Source organism: Lepidochelys kempii, chromosome 11 (assembly GCF_965140285.1).
Source record: "Lepidochelys kempii isolate rLepKem1 chromosome 11, rLepKem1.hap1, whole genome shotgun sequence".
NCBI lineage: Eukaryota > Metazoa > Chordata > Testudines > Cheloniidae > Lepidochelys > Lepidochelys kempii.
This window is the reverse complement of record NC_136390.1, coordinates 35,763,679-35,785,679: the sequence shown is the minus strand read 5'-3', so window position 1 is coordinate 35,785,679 and position 22,001 is coordinate 35,763,679. Positions and strand designations below refer to the sequence as shown.

At 39.5% G+C, this 22,001-nt stretch overlaps 1 long non-coding RNA gene across 2 annotated transcripts in view; it reads right to left on the bottom strand.

Moving 5' to 3' along the window:
• LOC140895593 (uncharacterized) overlaps nucleotides 1-22,001 on the bottom strand; it is a 32,369-nt gene that overhangs the window by 5,542 nt on the left and 4,826 nt on the right. Inside the window, exon 3 of one of the 2 annotated variants that reach the window (XR_012154280.2) lies at nucleotides 10,990-11,079. The exons of the other annotated variant lie outside the window; for it this stretch is intronic. This is a non-coding gene — a long non-coding RNA (uncharacterized LOC140895593). The remainder of the gene's footprint in view (nucleotides 1-10,989; nucleotides 11,080-22,001) is intronic. 2 annotated transcript variants of the gene reach the window in all.

Sequence of the window (22,001 nt, the reverse complement as noted above, 5' to 3'; positions counted from 1 at the left end):
GCCACATGCTGCGTCACTTCCAACCCCTGCTGTCTGTTTCCCTGGTCCACTTCCCTGCAGCCCTAGCACCTTCTCTGCCCTGGTATCAGGGCAGCAGTCAGCCAAGAACTCAGTCATGCTCCCCTGATCCCATGCAGCACTGCTCTGACCAAGGTGCTGTCTCTTCTCCCTCCTTTAGGGCAACCAGTCCTCCCTCCTCGAACTCCAGGGAGTGACTGAAGCTGCTCTGTTCATCAGCCCTTCTTATATGGCCTTGGCCTGACCCTGATTGGCTGTCTCTATGCCTTCTCCTGACTGGGTGTCTCTACAAGCCCTTTCCTAATTAGCTGTCTCCTGTGCAGCCTCACCTGGGCTGCTTTAACCTTTCTTCTGCCAGTGTGGGTCAGATGCCCCACCACAGATCATTAGAATTGTTTTGTGGTAGTAACACAAGACAACAGCCAATGTGACTATACAGATATGGCAAAGGACATTTACTACTAGTTTGATCACATAAATGACTGTGTCATATGTGTGCAGTTTTAATAACTGTTCTGTCAATATTTGTCATGTGAAACAGATGTTAATTTACCACTCTTTCAACAAATGATCTTCATACTTCTTTCTGAAGCATTTGTCTCTTGACAAGTGTGTGGCTCTGGTCATTCCCAAAAGATGTTCTGATGGGGTTGGTGAGGAAGACTAGTTTGGGATTCTTACCTACAGTCTTTGAATGCTCACCGTGACAGCAGGCGCTATGGGTTCAGCAGGAGATTGAAGTAAAGCAGTGACGAGCCTAAGACCAGAAATTTTTCTTGTGTCTTGTGGGAATGTGAGTCATTCCTCTTTGTTCATGAGTATTAATAGTGACTCCAGTATCTCACTTAGAAATATTTCAGAGAACCACAGGGAGCATGATCATAAGCTTTTACAGCCAAAATAACTGAGGTCAACCAGAGAAACCAACGCAGTGGCAGACCACTTTCATCCTCTAATCATTAGAGAAGAGGGAAGACCAAGATTTCAAAAGTGAGTGTCTAAATTTGGGCTCCTAAATTCTTATTAGGCACCTCAATAAGCGACCTAATTCTCAAGTGCATCCAACAGTTCCTATCAGAGTTAATAGCAGTTGCTGCAGGCTAAGCATCTCTCAAAATCAGGTTTTATATTTAAGTGCTAAATATAGACTAAGGGGCAGATTTTCAAAAGGTATTTAGGTGTCTAAATAGGCAAACAGGCACCTACTGAGTTTTTCAAAAGCACCTAATCTAACTTCTACTGATTTCAAGGGGACTAAAGAATCGAATATGTGTGCCTAGCTGCATCTTCAGGTGTCTAAATATCTTTGAAAATCTGGCCCTGTGTATCTAGATCTTGATCTAATAGTCTGTTCTCTTTACCTATAAGCAGGAGTCTTCCACCCACCCACCCACATTTCAACTGAATAACCAGCAGCATTGGATTACACACATTATAAATCTGTGGAATAGTATTTTACTGTGGAGACAGGAATGTGTCATGTACCAAGAAATGCACATTAAAAACTCCCTCAGTCTTGGGGGGTGCGGGGTAGAGGAGAAAAGAAAAGAAATAAATTGAGCTAAACTACAAAAATAGTAAAATGATTCTGTCAGTGCAGGATTCTACTTCTACATTTTGCTATAATTAGAGAATGAGACACTGTAGGGATGAGCGCTTTTAAAGTTCTAAAGCCTATATTTAGTTATTTTTCACATTTGAATCTCACATTGAATCAAATGTTGAACAGTCACACATAGATAAGATGTCATGACACCTTTAAGTGTGAAGAATGCCCAAATGCTTTACAATATATAATTATTAGGGCAGTCGATTTATCACAGTTAACTCATGCAATTAACTCAAAAAAATTAATCATGATTAAAAAAATTAATTGCAGTTTTAATCGAACTGTTAAACAATAGAATACCAATTTAAATATTTTGGATTTTTTCTACATTTTCAAATATATTGATTTCAGTTACAACACAGAATACATAGTGTATAGTGCTCACTTTATATATTTTTATTACAAATATTTGCACTGTAAAAAAGATAAAAGAAATTGTATTTTTCAATTCACTTCATACAAGTACTGTAGTGCAATCTCTTTATCTTGAAAGTGCAACTTACAAATGTACATTCTTTTTGTTACATAACTGCACTCAAAAACAAAACAATGTAAAACTTTAGAGCCTACAAGTCCACTTAGTCCTATTTCTTGTTCAGCCAATCGCTAAGAGAAACAAGTTTGTTTACATTTTTGGGAGATAATGCTGCCCACTTCTTAATTACAATGTCACCTGAACGTGAGAACCAGCATTTGCATGGTACTTTTGTAGCTGGCATTGCAAGGTATTTACCTGCCAGATATGCAAAATGTTCCTATGCCCCTTCATGCTTTGGCCACCATTCCAGAGGACATGCTTCCATGCTGATGACTCTTGTTAAAAAAATAATGCATTAATTAAATTTGTGACTGAACTCCTTGCGGGGAGAATTTTATATCTCCTGCTCTAAGGTTTTACCAGCATTCTGCCAGATATTTCATGTTATGGCAGACTCAGATGACAACCCAGCACATGTTCAATTTAAGAACACTTTCACTGCAGATTTGACAAAATGCAAAGCAGGTTCCAATGTGAGATTTCTAAAGATAGCTAGAGCACTTCACCCAAGGTTTTAAGAATCATAAGTGCCTTCCAAAATCTGAGGGACGGGATGTGGAGCATGCTTTCAGAAGTCTTAAAAGAGCAACTCTCCAATGAGGAAACTGCAGAACCCAAACCGCAAAAAAATAAAAGAAAATCAACCTGCTGGTGGCATCTAACTCAGATGATTAAAATGAACATGAGTCGGTTCACTCTGCTTTGGATTGTTATCAAACAAAACCCATCAAGAGCATGGATGCCTGTCCTCTGGAATGGTGGTTGAAGCATTAGGGGACATATGAATCTTTATGACACCAACTACAACAGTGCCATGCGAACTCCTGTTCTCACTTTCAGGTGACATTGTAAACAAGAAGCAGGAAACGTTGTCTCCTGCAAATTGTAACCAAATGTGTTTGTCTAAGCAATTGGCTGAAGTAGGACTGAGTGGACTTGCAGACTCTAAAGTTTTATATTTTATTTTTGAATGCAGGTTTTTTTTAACATAATTCTACATTTGTAAGTTCAATTTTCATGATAAAGAGATTGCACTACAGTACATGTATTAGATTAATTGAAAAATATTATTCCTTTTGTTTTTTACTGTGAAAATATTTGTAATAAAAAATAAAGAGCACTATACACTTTGTATTCTGTGTTATAATAGAAATCAATATATTGGAAAATGTAGAAAACATCCAAAATATTTAAATAAATGGTATTCTATTATTAAGAGTGCGATTAATTTTTTTAATCACTTAACAGCCCTATTGTGAATCCTTTGCACTCTATGCTGATGAATCCTTCCAGATTCTCACACTATTTCTCGGTCATTTTACTTGCCTCTGCTGAAACCATATGATTGATTCTATGTGCTTTGTAACAATGCAGTCACCTCTGCCAGTGTTTCAGTATGTACCGTTGGAAGTCACTTTCTTTTAAGTATTACACAATAAACACCCAGAGATTTGATAAGCTTCTCAGCACTGTGCCTCCCAGTCTACATCTGTTTTATTATGAATTTCTTCAGTGGGGGTTTGTGTATATGTGATATGGAACATTCTTAGGAGCCAAGAAATGTGTTAGAACTAATATGTATTGGAAAGGGAATATTTATACTATCAGTGGAACAGAGAATGGTCTGCTAAAGGATACATTTTACAAATAAAGTAAAATTAAAGTAAAAGTAAAATTAAATTATTTAAATATGCAAGGACTGGATGATTGAGTAGGTGGGACTTGCAGCTCTAGAAAGAGGTGGAAGGTGCCTATGAACATTAATTCCTCCCACTCTTTTATGACACCTTTTCCTCCTCTTCTGTTGCTTCTCAGATAAAAAGGCTTTCTGTAACTTCCACATTAAAGGACGTTGGCCGGGAATTTAGACTCAAAATCAGGTCTCAATTAAAAATAAATATATAAAATGTTTAAACTAGAAACTTTCACAATTGGTTTAAAATGTCAATGAAAACTTTGGTTGGTTGGTTGTAAACATCCCCTTGTAGTGTGTACAACCTAAATATTTTATCACTGTTATAGTGCATCAGAACTAAACTAAAGTACTAAAAGTAAACAATTAAATCTTCCAAAATCTTTTCAGTTTAGCTATCTAAAGGGTTAACTAACCTAGGGAAAGCAAATTCTTTTAAAAAGATTTTTAAACTGACCTCAGATCTTTAACTGGGAAAGACGTGAACCACACAGTTGTGTCTTTTTCTGGGCAGATTTTTTTTTAGGTGTGTACCGTAATTTAAAATGTCTTTTAAAATGTCTGCTGATTTAGACTAATTTCAGTGGCTGTATTTATTGTGGTGTTTGGTACTCAGAAAGTTTTTTGTGTGGGTGGTGGAGTGTGGGAAATTTTTGCTTTCCCATGTGTATCAAATCCTTGAGCATTTCAACAAAGTGAAGCAAAATAATAACTGGAAATGGAAATTTCCCATTGCTCCACATTTACTGTCATTCAAGTTTGCAAACAGTCTTTGGAGTTTTTATCTTCTGAAACTCATGCTGTAGCTACATGTCCTGTTTTGCTTTATGTTTCCTAAAATGAGACACTTACACACATACTAAGCTGTGCTAACGTTCCCATAAGGCAATACATAAGGTTGCTAAAATAAGCCTGTTAAAGCAATCTAGAGTGATTTGGTGACTAGTCTTTTCATACTTGCAAATTTCTAGAAAAAGTGCAAGTATTTTTTCTCTGTAAATAAAATAAGACATTTGAGACATCCTGTGCCATAGAAACTGGAGGTTTTGGTGGTGGTGGGTTTTTTGTTTTTGTGAGTTTTTTTGTATTCTGGACGTACTGAATAAGGTACATTTTACTTATAACTCATTGTTTTCTGTCTGGCAGCAAAACAAAATTTAGTACAGTATCAGCATTCAGTTTTTTGTGCAGAATTTACTTAATTTGCATGGGAATTAGATTATATTTATGGCTGCATTTTATGAAATATAATTGGGATATATATGAAAATATGCAGCTGACTTTTCAGGCTGCACAGCATAACTTCAAAAACAGTGCAGGATAATGAAGAAAACATTGCTTTAAAAGTTTTTGATTTTATAAATTCCTACATATCCAGACCACTAGAACCTTCATAATATGTGAATTAGTAAATTTTAAAACTCCAGGATAATTATCACAACATACTATACTCTGTTCATTTATTTTGACAGTTGTCTTTTAGTTTTAATTTTTCATCATATACATGTACTAGGACTTACACTGTCAGATACGGTGTAAAAAGATTGAAGTCTTAGTAATAGGAAGCTGCGGCAGCCTGACATTAAGTCTTTGCTGAGAAGTAAGGAGATACCAACTTTCTGTTTGTGAATTGTAAGGTGTGAGATGTTGTGAGGGTCTACAGTTTATAAAGTACATAGATGCAGAAAACCCATTTTCTTTTCCCTTAACTTAAGAGGAAAACAAACAGGGAACAAGGTACAGATCCTTGGGTTGCTTATTGAGATGGGACACTGATCCTTTCACTTTTAGATCACTAGTTTAAGCTGATGATTACTTGGTGGTTTATGTGAAAGGAGGTAGTGGTCTCAGTCCATTACCTAGTGGAAACGTGTTAAACTACATTCTCAACTGGCGCATTTATCATGCATATTGGCAGTTTCAGCAAAGAGTCCAAGAGTTTTAATGGGCATAGATATTGAACTCACCCATTGGACAAAGTACATCAAGAACAGGCATGAGTCATGTTGGCAGGACAGTGTGATCTGATGAAAAGGATTATGCAGAGCTTAGGTCTCCACCAAGTATTATATACTGATTTAATTTAAGATCTGGCTAATGATGGTCACACTTCTTTTCTTACCAACCACCTATCATACTGGTGCAAGGCTATCTCCTGAATACCTGGTATAAAATAAGATGGTAGTAATATGACAATGGACTTTTAGCTGAGCAAAGAAGGGGAGAGAGAAATCAGCATCCTTGTATTAGAGGCAGGTTGCGATGAGGTTAGTCTGTGAAATGACTGAGGGCTTCCAATTAACCACACAAAGGAACGTTTCTCTTTATTCAGAGATGAGGACAAATTTTCAAGGCAAATTATTTGGGCTAATCTTTCACTGTTATGGGCAAAGTGTGTATGTGTGACAGGACATTTACTTTAGACAGGCCAAAATGTTATTTTACAATAACACAGAAACAAGTCACACCTCTTGTCACAATCATTTTTACAGCAGCACATCTTGTAACTTTTGCATTTTGTCATAGATTTTTCTAGTCATTTCAATGGCACAAATTTCCATTTGCTTGGGACACAAACCTAAAAAATTATCCTGTCAGAAAGCTAGAATTATTTAGCTTTACTATATACACAAATTTCCAATCCAATCTGATAGGAGGATTTTCCTAACCCCACTTCATGCATTGATAAATAACCCTCACCTTCCTTAGAGGCAAAGACTATGCCTGGACACTCAGTTATTAAAGATAATCTATTTTTTCCAGCAGTACGTCTGCTGTTTGTTAGAATTTTCCCCACTTAGCTTTCAAAACTAGAATACATTGAAACAGATTTTCATCAGGGGAAGCTGAGGGTGCTCAGCATCTTTCAGGAAGGTACTCAGCACCACACAGGACTGGCCCTTCACTTTCTTGCTCTTGTATAATACAAATGCCATAAAGCCTAACTCAGAGAAGGGACTTTGTTGAGTAGAAGTAGGTCTCTAAGGCAAAGAGATAAGCCATCCTATAATGGCTTAAATATTTTTAGATACAGTGAGCAGGATTCTCTGCTCTATTCTAGATCCTTTGTGCTGCTCTGGAGATATAAAAAGGGATAGAAACAGACAGTGTCGCACCTGATGAACATTCTTGGAGCATGGGGGAATCCTCCACTAGTGTGGAGCTGGCTATGACAGCACTTATGCCGTCTCTCCACCCGGCTACACAGAGGGTGTGCCAGGGCAGGAAATGGAGTAGCCTGAGCAAAACAGTGTTCCAGCTATTTTCAGCTGTCACTCAACCCTTAGGAGTCAGTACCAACTGTCATATATTGGGGCTGGCAAAGAGCCCATCTGAGAAATAGGGAGCCACAGCCAGATTCCTTGTGGCCATCTGCTCCCCGTCAGTGGAAAATGAATGCAGTGAGAATCTGGACAACTATACTTGTTTCAGTAATGAATATTTTCCCAGTAGCAAAATGCTATATTGCCATAATGCTACATACCAGTTGAATGGAAAATTGTACTTGTCATGCAATTACATTTCACCTGTCAAAAATCTAGACCAGACAGACAAAAACCTTTTGTTCAAATATTCTTTTTATTCTGACTTGCAATTCAACAGTATTTTCTCCTGAATTATTTCTGCTGATTCATGATTAACCTACTTTGTATTTCAGATTTTTAATGCAGAATGTGTTTCATTAGCACTCTTTAAATGAAATTACCTTTGTGGTGGTATTTTGAGATTGCCTTTTAATGTCTTTTTAATGGTAATTTAAAACTTATTCCATGCTGAATAACTGTAGAATCCTTATGGAGGCACATATGGCATCCGCATGAATATCAAATGAATGCATAATGATCAGTGAAATTTCTGTGATTTCCACATGAATCAACAGTGACGAGACACTTAATGTTACACTCAATTACATCATGTTTAATTTATGTAGAAAAATTTGGACATTGTGTTTAAAATGTCTTTAGTAAGTCATTGGGACTAATTGAACCTCCATTTCTGTGACAAATTGCACTGCAAACATTACATTCTGTTTTTACCCAACAGTTAATGTAGGTGAAAGCCTGTTTGCAGAGGGTCAACAATTTTTGATATATTTTCGCTGTTGCTCCCTGAATAATGGAATCAAATTACAGCATCTATTAAATTATTTCTGTTTGCTTAGATGCGCAGCATCCCAAACAATGGAAGAATAACCTATAATCATTTCTGAACTCTAGATACTATTCTTCGTATGCTAAAATATAGTTTATGCAAAGAAAAGTGTTGGTGCGATGCCAAGGGACATTCGAATAGCTGGGAATGACCGAGATGCAGGGACACTCTGGTTACCTCTGCTGTCCCGATTACATCCCCTGAACTGGCTACCGGTGCTGTGTGTGTTGGGGCAGGATGTGCTACAGCCACTGAACGTCACCCAGGAATTACCCTACACAGACAGAATTCCTCCCATGGTAAGCTGAGCCAACCTGGAGCAATGTAAAGTGCAATAATGGAGTAGTGCAAAGCTACCCTAACGTAGGCCAGGATCTGGCCCGTTTAGTACAGCGTGGATGCTGTCAATATATAAACCAGTTACAGAGGGCTGTGTGGTAGCCCACCCATGGGTCAGGGGGTTGAATTCCATTCTGCTTCCCCTTTTTCCACACTTAGTGACCTGCACAACATCCAATTGCTTTGTGCATGTTGGTATCTATAGAACATATTGGGTGGGGGAATTTCACCTCATATGAATATACCACATTACCAGAGTAATTTGCTGCTCCTTTTGGTCCACTCTGATAATGTTTGATAACTAGAGAAGTATCTAACAAGCAGTTGACCAACAGTTTTGTCAGAAGATCTGTAAACAGAGACTTCTAGAATGATGATAATCATAACCATAGCAGCTCTTATTTGCCTGGATTGCTGAAAAAATGCAAATCCAGACCTTTAGTAATTGCATCTCAAGCTTTCATTTTTCCCAGCAAAGCATGAGAGAGAAATTCTTACCTTGCTGTGAAGCTGTAAAAGATAGGACACTTTTTCTCATGATAGTAGACTTCATTCTTTTTAATAAATGAATTAACAGAGAAGAATATACTTTTGGAAAACTTTCTATTATTAATTTTGTTAAAAGTACCCTTTTCCTGCTTTGATCATTTTAATTATTCCATTCATATGATTCTCAAACACTAAATTGTGTTAATTTAATTGAGCCTCAATTTGTATAAAGTAAAATATTAAATTAATGTCTAACTTGGCATTTATGAAAGTAGAATACATATTATTCCTGAAGTGATGCTTATAAACAGTAGTGCTGTAAATCTTGAAACACAAGAGGCATGTTGCAGCAACCTGAAACATTCTACTCTTCAGTAGATTTCCCTATTAACTAATTGTTTTCCCCAGTTTAAGAAATTGTGCTAATGAAATGGACTGAAACATACTTTTCTTCTAATGTCATTTTGGAAAACAGAGGGGTTGAAAGTCTCACATTTAAATGGTGCTTTTCATCCAAAATGGGACACCAAGATGTTATAAAACAGTGAGCCAGTTTCTGCCCCCCTCCTTTATACTCATTTAACCCCCCTAAATCATCTAAGAATGTAACTGATAGCAGAAATGGGCCCAGGCATATATACAACTCACTTCACCCACTGCTGAAATGGAATTACCTTTGGAACATAATGTAGTGAATGACTTGCTACTTCCAGCTACACTATATCCAATTAAAGCCATTATGGGTGGCCAAATGTGAACTGGCATTTAGCCAACGCTTTGGCTAACAAAAAGCACCATAGAATCTTTAGTGGTTAGGACCTACGGTGACCCCCCAGGGGTTCTGGGACAATTTGTATAGTGGGGATTCTCTGAGCCATTGAACCAAACTGTAAACCCTATATATGATGGAAGCCGTTTCAAGCCAGAGGGTGCTGCTGCACCCCTAGTTCCAGCACCTAGGATGACCCCTAGCATTAGGCTAAATCCTTATTTTTGCCACTTGCCCTCTGACTCAGAGGGAAATGACTTCTGAGTTTCAAACACCACTTTGTGCAGCTCCTGAGGGAATCAGTTATAGGATCAACCATGGCTGGCCCTTCTTGACTGATGAGATGAAAGCTCAAAGACTGCAGATTAGAAGGGTGCGTGAGATGCATTTGCTATAATTTTACCAAGATCAAAATTTTAAAAAATGAATGGGTTGATTTTTGTTATAATTAAGAATGCTTGTAAGTACAATGGCATATGGCTATATCAATTAATTTGTCAATAGGGCTCTGCAGATTGAGTTTTCACAAAGTGGAGTCACAAAATAACCTGCCAACTCTCAGATCTCAAAATATCCTTCTGCTTCAGAAATTTGTCGGATTCATCACCTGCATTTATTCATTTCTATTCTATTCATTTCAAGTGTTTACAAATTGTTTATGAATTTGTAAAATAGTAGTTTTTCCTTCTTTTTCTGCTGAGAAACTTTGTAGGACTTTTCAGGACAGGTTGGAATCATAGAATATCAGGATTGGAAGGGACCTCAGGAAGTCATCTAGTCCAACCCCCTGCCCAAAGCAGGACCAATCCCCTAGAGTGCCATCATGTGAAAGACAATTCTCTAGAACTGTCTTGTACATTACCAATTTATTGTGTAATCATTTACACAACACCAAAAATAACTGGATTAGAAATTTACTTATGAATTTGTCACTGTAAAAATAAGACAATTAAAAACAAAGATTTCACTGTCTAAGCTGGGATCCAACAATTCCTAAACAGCCTGGAAAGAATGCAGAGCAAACAATGAAACTTAATGGATAAGATCTAACATTTCTATGTTGGTTCTAGTCACATACATGATGATATCCCAGTTTTGTATTTGCCTTTTTGCTTTCCAAATTGGAAATCTAAGGAATTCAAAATCAGCTAGATTCAAGGCCTAAACTATGTAGCAGGGTAAACTAAATACTAGCGCAGGAACCCTAGAATTATGCACCACTGCCTGCCAAGACTAGTATTCCTTGTGTTTATATATTTATATTACACTGCTTCCCTATTTTCAATGTGTGGCAGCATTTGGCATTGGAATCCCACAGTTGCAGGGTACAAGTTGCTACAGTGAAAATCTTAGTAGGAGGGGCTGCATTTCTTATTCCTCACCTCAGCAGAACTTGCACTTTACTGTCCCTTTTCCAGTAGCTGTCACTGCATCATCCAACAGTTCTATGGAATTTCGGTAGCTTGATGTTTCTGATAAAATGATCAGTAATGAATTAGATGTTTGTATTTAAAGGATCTTCACTGACCTAAGGAGGAGGTAAAAATGCCAAAAGCCACATGGGCTCCCATCTGGTGCTATCTCCCACCACTGCTGAGAATTTTGGGAAAAAAATCCCTGGCGTAGACACAGCCTTAGAAACCTGTACACGGTGATTTTAAATTATTTATTTTTGTTGTTATACTTGGTGTTTTTATATAGTTTTAATTAGAAACAGTGATGTGATACCCATACTGAGATAACCCTCAGAAAAATCACAAAACTAGATTTGTGTGAATGATCATTATATTAAAGTACAAGGAAAGGCACAGTTTGCAGATTACACAAGGAATCGTATTCAGGTTTCCTGTGCAGTGGTAGAAACAAGAGCACATAGGCCTGTCATGGAGCTCATCATTCACTGCTGGTCTGCTGCCTAATCCTGGTTGCTCTGGGGCTTATCTTGAGGCCTATAACCTCCCGTCCATGGTTTTCACACTGTCACTCTGTCCCTGTTTGCCTGCCTACAACCTTTCTCCCAGCCTCAGGAACCCCATCATCCTCCTCATGACTCAGCCCTCTTTCCGTGTCACTGTCCACGTTTCCCCATTCCAGGGGTTAATACTGTGGTCCAAATCCTACCACTTCCCAAGGGGTAAATTGGGGAGACCCAGGCCCACCCACTACTCTGGGTCCTGACTTAGGGACCTTGTAGATAGCAATCTCATGCTGCGACTAACTTCTCACCATGCTGCTATGTTTCCTGGGCCACTTCCCCACAGTCCCTGTACCTTCTTCACCCTTGGTCAGAGCATGCAACTACCCAGTCCAACAGGCCAGACAGGCACTCCTTCTTGGGATGTATTATCAGGCTTGTGGTAAGCAAGACACAAAAAGTAATTCTTCCACTCTTCTCAGCACTTACAGGGCTTCAACTGGAGTTTTGTGTCCAGTTTTGGGCACCTTCAGGAAAGATATGGAAAAACTGGAGAAAGTCCACAGGAGAGCAACAAAAATTATAAAAGGTCTAGAAAACATGACCTATGAGAAAAGATTCAAAAAATTGGGTTTGTTCAGTCTGGAGGAAAAGAAGACTGAGGGTGGACATAGTAGTCTTCAAGTATGCAAAAGGTTGTTATAAAGGGGGTGGGGAGGGTGATAAATTGTTCTCCTTAACCTCTGAGGACAGGACAAGAAGTAATGAGCTTAAATTGCAGCAAGGAAGATTTAGGTTGGACATTAGGAAAAACTTCCTAACTGTAAGAGTAGTTAAGCAGTGGAACCAATTACCTAGGGAGGTTGTAGGATCTCAGTCCCTGGAGGTTTTTAGGAATAGGTTAGACAAACACCTGTCAGGGATGGTCTAGATCAGGGATGGTCTAGATAATATTTAGTCCTGCCTCAGTGCAGGGGACTGGATAATATGACCTATCCAGACCCCTTCCAGTCCTACGTTTCTAGGAATCTATGATTCTGTTTCTTTAGAAACTAAGTATAAAACATTATTATGGTTGAGAGGAGGTCCAATGATTAGGACACTAGTTTTGAACTCAGTAGACAAAGGTTCAGTTCTTTACTGCCTCTCCGACTTTTGTGACTCTGGGAAGGTCACGTACTTAGGGTCACATTTTCAAAGGTATTTGGGTGCCTAAAGGCGTAAACATCTAGTGAAATTTTTCAAAATGCCTAACTCATTCCTAGAGGCTTAAATAGCCCACTATGTGCCGATCTACATTTTTAGGCATCCAAATACCTTTGAAAATCAGGCCTTTAGTTTCTCTGTGCCTAAGTTCCCTGTATGTAAATAGGATAATAGCACTTCCTGACCTCACAGGTGCGTTCTGAGGATAAATGCATTTAAGAGTGTGAGGTGCACAGATCCTGTGGTAGAAGAGGGTCATAAAAGTACCTTAGCTAGTTTGCTGGCTTAGAAGTGGCTCCTAAACCCACTTGTATTAATAACTCAGTGCTGCTGCCTTCCCTCTGGGTCAACATTCTTATTTTAAAACAACATGTGCAGTAGATTGCTTTTACAAAGGTTCTTGAATACAACAGTCACCTTAAAGCTGCCCTCTGGTAAAACCATTGAGAGGGAGCAAGAGTTGATTACCTCATATGACCTCCCTTGGGCAAACTCAGGGGATTAGCTGGTACCAGAGAGTGCTAAGTATCTTGATAATAGATGATGTTTTAAAGATGGTGGTGGATATTTTATCACAAATTGCAAAGAAGGGGCTGTATTCTAGGAATACTATCTATCTGGATAAGCATTTGTTTTTGCTCTGTTATTTTTGAGGAATGGTGGTGTCTCTATTGTTAAGGTTCAGTGGAGCTGTCCGTTTAAGACCCAATTTTTGAAAGTACTCAAGATGCACATGCATAGACATATTGATTTGAAAAGTGCTGTGCTACCAAGGGCCAGTATAGATTTGGTGGGTCCCAGGGGTAAGGAGATACAGTGCCCCCATAATGACCAGCTTTTAAAATTTTCTCATCCTTATAATGTTTTTTGAGCTCAGAGCTGGGGGGGGGGTATGTGGAATATAGGCCTAAGACACTCAACAGAATTAATATTAACAACAAGGGGGAAGGAAGCAAGCCAAAATAGGGAAGGAACAGGTTAAAGAATATTTTGATAAATTAGATATATTCAAGTCATCAGAACCTGTTGAAATTCATCCTAGGGACTATCTGAGGATCTAAGGCGCTATCTGAGGCAGTCTCAGAACCATTAGAAATTATCTTTGAAAACTCATGGAGGGTGGCTGAAGTCACAGAGGACTGGAGAATGGCAGTGCTATTTTTAAAAAGGAGAACAAAGAAGACCTGGGAAATTATAGACCAATCAGCCTAACTTCGATATCTGAAAAGATACTAGAACAACTTATTAAACAATCAATTTGTAAGCATGTAGAGGATAATAGGGTTATAAGGAACAGCCAGCATGGGTTTGTCAAGGACAAATCATGCCAAACCAACCTAATTTCCTTCTTTGATAGGGTTACCGGCCTAGTGGATAGGGGGCACGCAGTAGATGTGATATCTTGATTTTAGTAAGGCTTTTGATATAGTCCCACATGATATTCTCATAAGGAAACCTGGGAAATGTGGTCTCCATGAAATTACTATAAGGTGTGTGCACACCTGGTTGAAAGACTGTACTCCAAGAGTAGTTATCAATGGTTTGCTGTCAAACTGGGAGACCATATCTAATGGGGTCTTCGAAGGGTCAGTCCTGGTTCCAGTATTATTCAATATTTTCATTAATGACTACTTGGATAATGGAGTGGAGAGTATGCTTATAATATTTGCAGATGACACCAAGCTGGGAGAGGTTGAAAGCACTTTGGAGGGCAGGATTAGAATTCAAAATGACCTTGAGACATAAGAAAAATTGGTTTGAAATCAGGAAGATGAAATTCAATAAAGACGTGAAAGTATTCACTTAGTAAGAAAAAAATCAAATGCACAACTACAAAATGAGGAATAGCTGGTTTGGTGGTAGTACTGCTGAAAAGGATTTAGGGGTTATAGTAGATCACAGATTGAATATGAATCAACAGTGTGATGCAGTTGTGAAAAAAGTTAATATTCTGGGTTGTATTAACAGGAGTGTTGTATGTAATTGTCCCACTCTACTCAGCACTGGTGAGGTCTCAGCAATTCTGGGCACCACACTTTCGGAAAGATGTGGATAAATTGGAGAGAATCCAGAGAACAGCAACAAAAATGATAAAAGGCTTAGAAAACCTGACCTATGATGAAAGGTTTTTAAAAAGTTCTTAGACTTTCATTCTGGTTATATAAAGTGGTCTACTGCAAGCACTCTCTGGTACGAAAGCAGGATAGAAACACAGCTTGTCAGTTTTTCAAAATGCTACATTCAGATTGGCTTGAAATTTGCCATATTAACCATGGCTCTGCCCCTGCGGGCACAGCAATAGGGAAAGGGAATACAACAGTATCTTGCCCTGCCCTAAACAAACTTGTCATTTTCTTGGTGCCCAACACAACTCCTAATCAATGTCCCTATTCCCACAGTCCAACAGACTCTGATTGTGCTTTGTGTGACACCACAGATCCGGAGTGTACTTTCTGCTGATTGGCAGAGACTGAGGGAGGAGTGAGGTACTCTGATCTCCCTGGGGGACAGATTACTTAGGGCAGAGTTAAGGTTGTTGTGTGGGAAGAGTCACTTTAGCTCTATATTTCCATTTTCCAATCTTTGTTTCTGTAACACTAACCTTCTTGAAGGGGACCTTAACTCTGGTTTTCCCATGTTTGAGTTTGGGAATTAAACTAATGTTCTGGAAGGGCATGAAGAGCATAGTGCAGTGCTAAGCATCTGCAATATGACCTCCACATTAATTATGTTTTTGTAAGATATGTATAAGGTGTATATGTCAGCGGTGATGTTTTTCTGTGAAGAGCTGGAGTTCCAAAAGCAGGCTAAAAGGATACAGCAGTACACTGATGTTACAAATAGCACTTGTTCAACTGCACTAGTTAATTTATAAATTACATATTGTTGTTTGCTGTTGTCCACTGGCAGACATATGCTTTGCACAGTTTTATTTTAGTCCCATAACTAAAGCGTTAATCATCATAGTGTATTCACTTGGGCTTAAGCTTGAGTTCATGTAAACTACTATCTTGATTGTCTAGGAATGCTGGGGAACAGAAAAGAGTAATATTGTTGCACCTAATATTCTATTGTGTATAATTAGTTTGGACATCTGTGATTGGAGTCCCAGGGGAGCCAACTGAGGTCACTCAATTAGGGTGAACTGCAAAGAATGGGGCAGACAATCCCCAGAGCTGGTGGATATTCCAATACTTGGATTTAATAAAATAGCACAAAACAGCTTCTATAATACCTCACTGGTTACCCAGAAGCCAACACAGTTGCCTTAAAGTAACCCAGCCTTAGGCCTCCACTCAGACACCCAAGTCAAATATGATGGGGATTACTGAAAAACGTATTCATCATATAAAAAAGTTTTACCAATCCCAAAGGATTGGGCACGTTACCTCCCAGGTTAATGAATATTCCACATTTTACCCAAATACACGCTTACACCCAATTCTTATTAACTAAACTAAAAGTTATTAAAAAGAGAGTGTATTGGTTAAAAGATCAGTATACATACAGACATGAATATAGATTCATAGTAGAGGTAGTAAGCTTTGTAGTTGCAAAGAGTTCTTTCAGAATTAGTTTATAGCCCAATGTCCATTTTCAGGGTGATTCCAGGTTAGGGTTGGAGACCTCAGTCTTGGTTTTAAAGTTCCTCTGCATGAAGCAGCTCTGAGATTAAAAGGATCAGGACCAAAGGGGGTTTTATACAGATTCAGGCCTTCTCTTGACAGGTTGGAGTCCTTGGCAAACAATAGGCAATTATGGGGACTTTTGAAGTAGATCTATTTCCTAAGCATCACTGGTAATTATCTACGTAGATTAACGTAAGGTAATTTCCTGTTTTTCATCATTCTCAGGTGATTTGCTATACATTTCAAAGAGAGATGAATACAGTGATATCCTACGTTTACAGTTTATCTAAATGTTAAGATGTCCTTTTAATCTCTGAATTAACAGAATACACAATAGACAGGGACTGTTTGATTACATTGTTAACCATTAACAATATATATGTAAAAACACAAACATCATCTACCAAAATGTCTCTAAGGGTTGAATTTGGGTCAGTTATCCTGCAGGATGCTTAACCCTTTCTGGCCAAGCATCACAACATCATATTCTAAGTAGCATCTCTAAGCTTTCTGAATGCCTTTGTGAGATCCATATCAGGTGAAGGGTGAATGACTTCAGCTGAATCTAGACAAGAGTGAGGTCATATTAGTGAGAAAAAGGAAATGCCTAGAACTCTTCCTCTCCTCCATTGCAATCCCCTCCATCAAAGGGATCTGCCATCACATGGTCAAATTGATTCTAAGCCTTGGAGTCCTGTAATGGGGAGTACGTCAGACATTGGCAAATAAAAGGTTAACAGGGAGTCTGAGGGCCAACTAGCCCATTTTGTGGCACCTGGAGTGGAGAGAACTAATAAGGATTAACTCTATCCTTTATTTCTAAACTTTATTCCTATAAAGCAAGAGGGGGTGTGTGAAGACTCAATTTTGAGTGAGGAGATCCACAAGAGAGGAGGGGAAGAGTCCCCTTGCTTGTGGAAAAGCACCATGGGGAAGCTACAGGAATGAAGTTAGCCCTATTGTAGACCCTGGAAGAGGGGCAAGATCCTACAAGACTGTCGGTTGGTGTCCCAAGGGAGTTACAAGGAGCTGAGAAGACCTATGTTGAAGCTGGAGAAGCCTGGGAACCAGAGAATTGATTGTATTAACCACCGGTTCATGGGAAATGGTGCAAGGGGCTTAGAGGTAGGAAGCAGTCCAGGGAAACAGCAGCACATCTGAAGAAGCAGACCTAGCTCCTTAACACAGGGTCCCTGGACTAGAACCCAGAGCAAAGGGTGCAACTGGGTTTCTCTATCAGCCCCAAAGGAAGGGGCACAAAAGCCCTACACATGGTCTAGTGAGCTCAGAGTGGGATTGAAGACAGTCCAGAGGATGGCTGAGGAAAAGCCCAAGAGAGGGCTGAAGGATCATGTGTTGGGACTTTGGACTTTTAGTTGGACGTTTGTTACCCTGAAAAGGGCTTGAACTTAAGTGTGACCTGGACAGAGGGTCAAGTCACCCAGAAGACAGTGACAGAACCAAATCGGCTAATGGGGTGGGGGTAGTGGGGGTGACAGAGCCCTTGCAATGTTGCATCTTGGCATGAGAGGGAGATTTGCTGGTGAGTGACTGCCAAGATAGATCCATGTAGACTTTGCATTGCACTTGGCTACAGCAGCTACAGCAGCAAAAAACTTTTAATCCGCCTGTGTCTGGCTGAAGATTGCATCTGATCCTATTGAACACAGATCTGACCAGAATGATCCATGCATTTGTAAATCTAGATTGGACTATTGCAACTCTGTGTAACTAGGAAGGAACCTTCATACCCTGAGGAAATTCTAGTTTAATGAGAACATAGCAAGCTGCCCATTGAGCAATGCAGATAACCAGGAATGCATCATCCCATTATGCTGCCCCCTGCATAAAGTTCCCATTGAACACAGGGTCTACTTCACAGATTCATAGAGTTTAAGGAAAGAAGGGACCATTACATCATCTTTGTGATCTCTTGTGTAATACAAGCCATTAAATTTTACCCAGTCACCATGTGTTGAGCCCAATAACTTGTGTTTGACTAAGGCATATCTTCCAGAAAGGCATCCAGTCTTGATTTGATTTATGGACTTCAAGGTAACTGTCCTAATATTCAAAGTCCTGCATGGAATTGAACTATAACCTCCTATAAAAGCTAAATTCCATGAAACTTTCAAGCAATAGGAGGAGGTTCCTGGCCTGTTGTTCAAAATGCTATGGGAAGACTACAACTATGGAACTTGCTACTGGAATAAGAATGAATGCTGACCTCACTGCTTTCAGAGATGGATGCAAAAGCCAGCTCTGCTCAAGCTTTCCCTTCATTCTTATTGATTTCTTTAAAAAGAACTAAAATACATCCACAAGACCTCTAAGTGTGCCTCTTGGAAGCAGGCAAGTGAGAGAGCATTTTTAAACTAGGGGAAGCACTGCAATACATGATGTGGGCAATGTAGGCATTACTTAGAAGCTGCTTCTGAAAACATGAAAGTGACTGTATTGATCCTCTTCCTTGGAATGTTGCTTCTGTGTTTAATAAAAAGTTATGCATTTTGTTAAGGGGCTCTAACTTTGTGTGTGGTGCAGGATGCTCAGTGATTCTACACTACCAAAACTCTTCACAAAATATACAGAGAAATGTCTTTTTAAAGATGTATGCACCATTTGCCAAGAAACTGCCTTTTTGTAGCTATGGCAATGTTTATATAATAACTTTGTCTCTGCTGAAGTACTGTCCAAGCAGATGGGACATAATTTTCAAAGCTGTGTAATGGTCTTTCTAAAAGGAAATACCAGGAAAGAACAATGCTGTGCAACACAGCATACTTGGCTGTCAGAGTCAAGGATAAGCATTGTTAGCTGAGTAAAGTTAATCTGTATTCAAAGTAATTTAAATCATTTGGATCACTCCTTTAAATACTTTAATTGAATTCAGGAGGACTAGTGGTTAAAACACAGGATTGGGAGTCAGAAGATCTGGGCTCTGCCATAACCTCTGTGACCATGGCAAGTCACTTAACTTTCTTGTGCTTCAATTTATCCATCTGTAAAGTGGAAGTGATACTGCATACATCACAGTGTTGTTGTGAGGCTTAATTTAATTAAGATTTTTGTACAGTTCTCTGAAATCCTCAAATGGAAGAGTAAAAGTGGAGAACACAGTTATTTCCATTGGTTATAACACCATTTACTTCTTAAATCTTGTACTTAAGTTTTAAGGGCACACCCCATACCTGTACAAGCCAAACAGTGAAATGTTGTGATTAAAACAAAACACAGATATATCACAGCACATTTTCTTGAGATTCACTGGCTAACTAACAACATTTTGTCCATCACTACACACATGCACATGAAGGAAGAAGAAACTCTTTACTGAGTAATATATTGTACATGTTAATTGTAACAGCATTTTAAGAATTTGAAAATTCAAAGCAGGCTAGCCCTAGTAGTGCTAGTCTGATTGGCCAAGGCATTTTAGTCCCATCCCCCCCATCCCCAAGGACAACTATGGCATTGTAGGGGTTAAATAACCTAAGTTTTTATACTGCACTTATCCTGCAGTATCAGAGCACCTTCTGGTAGTACATTAAGTAAAGTGATTACACATTTGTCATGTATTCTTTGATCTCTCATCCTCTCCCTAGAGGGACAAGAGTGTTCAGAAAAGTGTCTTGTTTTGGTACGGTGTGTGTTTTTGTTTTTTTTAAATGTAGGAGATGTTCAGGACAAAAATGTGCCTTGTATTTGGAGCAGAAAGTGAGGAGGTTTGTGATGGTCCTTAGTTCCTGAGGGAGTTAATTCCACACTTTCAGACCACCCCGGTGAAAGTTCTGTATTCTGTACAGAAGTGCTTTACTCTTAAAGCTGAGCTACATTGTGCCAGAGGAGTATAGCAGTTGACTAGGGTCATCCCAGAGATTTAGATGGACCTTTAGCTACCTGGACCCAGTCTACAGAGTGCTTTGAAGGACTGAGACATTGAACTTGATTCAAAAATCTATGGGAAGCCAGTGTAGAGAGTGGAAGACAGGCTTGTTAAGTTCATATAAAGTGTTGCTGAGTTCTGAACTAGTTGGAATTTCCTAGTGTTGAAGGCTTCCTGCCCAGGTATATCTCATTGCTGCAATACATCAGGGAGATGATGAAGGCATAAATAACTGGTAATCAATGGTTTATGTAAAAGAGCCAAGAACAAAGCATTGTCAGCATGATTCATGCCAGTACCCTTTGTTTTCCTATATCTATATCCTACCTAACATTTCAATCTTGCATTAAGATACCTGTGGAGAATCACAGGCACCGGAGACCACCCTAGTAGATCCAGATGAAAGACCGGGCCTAATTCTGTAATAAATTCCATTCCTGGAGTTGGAAACCTTTATATTAAAAAATCCATTTCATTCAGTATAGTTTGTTCTCAAATACATGGAGTATAAGAGGAAAAAGAAATTATTCTACCTGCAAGCTTGTTAGGTGGTGTGCTTGGTTAACTTCCCTCTGATGCTAATTATGAAGGTTTTCTCTCTGCTAATTAGAAATACAACTTTGTTCTATTATTCAAATTGGTTTGCCGTGAATAGCACACAAACTGAGAACTGTAGAGTTTGGAGTCTTCTGATTGTGAGTTGCATACTCTGAATAGCTTCAATCTGTTACATTTTTTTAAAAAAAATTAATTTTATTTTTCACAACATCTACAACTGACATTTTGTATCTGCAAACAGGCTACCAGGTTATGAAAGAGGAAAACAGGAGGAGGATGGTGGACGGGGAGGTGCTCTGAGACTGTGGGGCTTATTTCTGTTTCTCCATTCCATCACGCATCCAGGCAGAATTCCTTTGGTTTGTGTCCCCTGACTTCCTAGACACCTTTGAGGAACATTGGGCACTGTCTGGGGTTCTCTGCTCAGTGGCCCTATCTGGTTCCCTGCTTATGGCCCTATGACCTCACTCCTGTCCCTGTTTCTTATTAGTTGTCCCCCAGAATCATTTGAGGCTTGGGTTCAGTGGCTCCTCCCTTTAGGCTGGGAGAGGGATCTTCAGGCACGGGTGGGCTTGTCCCCACCTGCTCTTGATCTCAATAGGTGGCTATGAAAGAGGAAATTATCATCATCATGTTCCTATTACACCTCTGGCATTTAGGGCAGCAACGAAGCTCCTCCACTCCTGTCTGTTTCTGGCAAGTCTGTCAATGGTTCCCCAGCTGTGCCCCAGGCTTTTCAGCTTGGTTTCCACAGCTCTTTACCATGTTGTTTTCAGGCAGCCTCATTTTCGCTTGCCTTCAGGTGTCCATCTTATTGCTACTCTGGTGATGGAATCATGGAAATGATGGGAAATGAAAGAGGAAAGGGGAAACTGTAATACTACTGAGATGGGGATTGAAGGTTCTCTACAGAGCTAGTTTTGCAAAACCTCTGCTTTGCCCACCCTTCTGCTAACTTTTTGGCCTGAGGGTCACATTGGATTTCTGAAATTGTATGGAGGGCTGGTTAGGGGAGGCTGTGCCTCCCCAAACAGCCAGGTGTGGCCTAGCCCCCATCCCCTATCTGACCCCCCCTGCTTCTCACCCCCTGATGTCCCCCCCGGGTCCCCTGCCCCGTCCAACACCCCCCCCGTCCCCTGACTGCACCCGGACCCCCTGCCCCTGACTGCCCCTTGCTGCCCCATTCAACCCCTCCTCTCA